General features: G+C 46.8%; 1 long non-coding RNA gene across 1 annotated transcript; it reads left to right on the top strand.

The window, feature by feature from the left end:
- Positions 1–1,058: 1,058 nt before the first annotated feature.
- On the top strand, positions 1,059–3,018 carry LOC125104701 (uncharacterized). Its single transcript, XR_007128704.1, has 3 exons — positions 1,059–1,596; positions 2,427–2,511; positions 2,655–3,018. It is a non-coding gene; the product is annotated as an uncharacterized LOC125104701 (long non-coding RNA).
- Positions 3,019–3,769: the final 751 nt, after the last annotated feature.

The following is a 3,769-nucleotide window of genomic DNA, read 5'->3' on the forward strand; positions in this document are numbered from 1 at the left end:
TTCTGCTGCTGGCGGCCTCAGGACTTCACTCAGAGAAACTGGTCTAGACAGGGTCCTCAGGAGCCCTATGTCTATGGCGGTGGATCCTTGAGTGGGACACTCCTCAGTGCCCAGGCGCTGCTTGGCCTCGGGTCTTCCAGATTCATCCACTGACATATGTGGGCCCAGCATGGCGCTGGGAATTATCGGGACAGCATAAAAACACAAAAGAGCCTTCTCTTTTCACCCCCGTGAGCAGGGAAATGGGGTGGGGCCTGGGAAAACTAGTTCTGAGGCTCTGAGAGGAATATCTGCACTGCCGTGATGGAACCTACTTCTAAGTAGGAACCTTTAAGAGTTTAGTCATCCTGATTTCACTGTGGAAGGATTATTCCAGTGGAGCACAGACTACTAAGGACAAAGCATTGGATGTTTGGTTAAAGTCAGTGTGCCAGGCCTCGGCCTCCAAGCCATGCCCCTTGTTGCTCTCCAGCCCTGGGAGAGGGAGAAAGGGGAGCATGAGGAAGCTCTGGGAGGTGCCCTTCATCTCTAGGGCGGTCAGCCTTCCAAACCTCTCCACCCACATTGGCCACCCCACCTATAGCCGCCATGCCCCAGGGCCCTGCCCAGTGCAGGACACTTCCCCATCCAGCTGCCTCCCCACCAGGTAGCTAGGGATGATGATGAATTTTTGTATCTCGGCATAAGTGCAAGGGCACCTTTCCCCCATACGCTCAGGGAACCTTCTGGGAACTAGTAAAAGGTGCCAGAAGTCGATTTTTCTTGCTGGAAGCACCTCTTGAGTTTACATTTACAAAGCCTGGCAAAACTCATTCCAGGAACCCAAATTCACTGGCAAAGATGAGGTGAAAAGGGGGCCCTGGCGTCCCACAGATGGTCTCACTCTGGAGAGAAGCTACCGATCCACAGTGGCCCCTCCTCTGCTGCCCCCAGGAAGACATCCCTCTCCCCATTCAGAGGGCCCAGCCCGGCCAGAGGACATCACAGGAAAAAAAGAAAGAAAGAAAAGATGTCAATCTTCACCTCTGCCTATTGTACATCACATCATCTGAGGAGAATTCTCCTGCAGCCCTTCCCTGACTGGGCTCTTTGTATTTCTGTGTAAGCCACTTCCTGTTTCCACTTCTAGGTCATAAACCAAGCTTACAGATTCACTCAGCCAGGAGGCCCAGCTCTGATCACTCCTCAGAGACCACGGCTGTCTCTCAGAGAGGGATCAGAGGATACAACTTGCAAGGACAAGTTATCAGTTCATTCTTAGGAAAACATAGGAACTTTCCAAGACTTTTTGGAATGCTTCCTGCCTAGGACCAGAAGGCTGGCATACCTGAAAAATCTGTGACTTGCATGGTTTGCGTTTCTGTGCTCTGCTGATGCCCAGCTCCTCAGCAACTTGGACAGACTGTACAAGGGCACTTTGGGAGGACTTTTTGCAAAGACCTCACCAGAAACCCTGCTTTGGCAAGGGCCAGGCCTGCCAGAAAATCATCAGGCAACAGCTGGTAGTCCCTGAAGAAGACATGAACAAGAAGCTGTTTGAAAGCATTATCTTCTAGAAACTAAATTTCGAAACAAGGAAGAAACCACAGCTTGGACGTGAGTGGATGTTCAGTAACCTGGGTTCATGTGAAGACTTTCAAGAATAGGTTTTGCACAATTCTGTTATCTTCCCTTTATGATCGTTAAGCAGTTTACTCATCCTGATTTCACTGGGAAGGATTATTTTGATGGCACATTGAGTGCAAAGGACAAGGTCCTAGATGGTTTGGCCAAGGTCAAGGTGCCAAGTTAGTATGGGCTGCTATTTTGGCTTCTCAATTCCATTCTCTGAACTTTTTTTTCTGTGAAAATGTATTGTAAGCTGGAACCCACCTGATCTGGCCCAGAAACTGATGAGCACCCATTTTTACCCCATGGCTCTCAATGAGTCATGTATTTAGGGATGTGTAGGGCCAGGGGCTTGGGGCAGAGACCCTGTAAATGATATAGACTCCTACACATTATATCTTCCTCCACAGCAGGGAAGGAAAGGAGAAAGGGGAGGACAGGCCCAGAAAAGCCCAGAAACTCAGGCCAGCCTAGGAGATAGGGATGAGGGCTGCTCCCGAAAGCAGCCAGGAATGCAGGGTCCTGGCTTTCCAGAGAGTACCGTCCTGAGCTCAGGGAGGCATGTCCCAAGACAGAAACAGATATTCTGAGTCCAGTTGTGCAGAGAAGCCACAATGTCATAGTCAGATCTACAGAAAACAGAACACAAAAAATGTCTTCCTTTCAATCACTGAGGGTATAGGGAAATAGGAATTCTCATACTCTGCTGGTGGGGATATAAACTGGAAAAATTTGGCTGGCAACTTAGGAATCTATGTTTGAGGCAGAGACAATGCTTTGCATTCATCAAACCCTGTGTTTGCTTCCTGGACACATAGGAATACTGCATTTCCCGCCCACGGTTGCAGTTAGGAGCGGTCATGTGACTGAGTTCCTGGCAATTGGAAACTGGGCAGGAGTGATGTGAGTCGATTTTAAGCCTGGCCCTAAAACCACCCATGTAATTCTCCATTCTCTCCTCCTCTCTCTCCCCACCCCTCCCTCCCTCTCTCCAACCCCCCCACCCCCCCACCCCCGCCATTTTCTCCTCTCCTTTTGCCTATCAGCTACAATCAGAAGATCCACTGAAGAACTCCAAGACTCTGGCAAATGGAAAGCCATCCTAGGAACAAATCTAGGTCTAGCTGACTGCGTAGAGCACCTTCCACTGCGCAACCAGATGACCTACACTGAACTGTAGTATTAGAAATAACTCTTAACTGTGTTAAGTCAATGAGCTTTGGGGGTGTCTGTTACAACATTTTAGCCTATTCTGACTGATGTAATATCAAAATCCTTAAAAATGTCCAAAAGATTTGACCTAGCAAGTACATTTTGTGGAAATAGCCAGGAGAAATAATTAGGGGCGCCTGGGTGGCTCAGTCAATTAAGCATCTGCCTTTGGCTCAGGTCATGAACCCCGTATCCTGGGATCCAGCCACATTCCAGGTCCCTTCAGGGTCCCTGATCAGTGGAGAGCCTGCTTCTCCCTCTGCCCACAACCCCCCCAAAATAAATAAATAAAATCTTAAAAAAAAGCAAAGGAAATAATTAAGAATAGTAACTATATTATTGATTACAATAGCAAAAAACAGTTGTACACAACATTAACTTCAATAACGAGATTCATTAAATAATAATACAACTCTGCAAACAAACTTTAGACACTTAATATCATTGAAATGTATTTACTGACATGAAACTTTCATGCTATGTATGTGAGAAAGAGCAAGTAACAAAAACATGGCAGGCAAGCACCTATAACCATTTATGCACAAATATATGCAAAGAAGGAAGTCTGGGAATATACCACAATAACAGTGATTATTTCTGGTAATAAGATCGCAGACAGCTTTTTTAAAATTTTGCCTCTTTTTTGCCTTTTATACTCTTTCTACAATGAGCATATACTTCTTGAGTTTAAAAAGGTTGTTTCTTTTTTTAAGTAACCTGCTGCAAATGGATAGATCTCCTTCAACCTTGAAGGGTGGCCTTGCTGTGAGTATAATCGTACTGTGTGCAAGGGGAGCCCAGGTTCCTTGGATGCTCCACTGGTCAAGGACTGAAGCCCCACCATTCATGAAGTTAAACATCCATTTCATCTCCATTAGTGAGAGCAGCTCTCAGGCCCTTTGTATAGCCCTAGACTCTGTCCCACTCCCAAAATGCCCTGGATTTAAGG

This window comes from Lutra lutra, chromosome 7, assembly GCF_902655055.1.
Source record: "Lutra lutra chromosome 7, mLutLut1.2, whole genome shotgun sequence".
Lineage (NCBI taxonomy): Eukaryota > Metazoa > Chordata > Mammalia > Carnivora > Mustelidae > Lutra > Lutra lutra.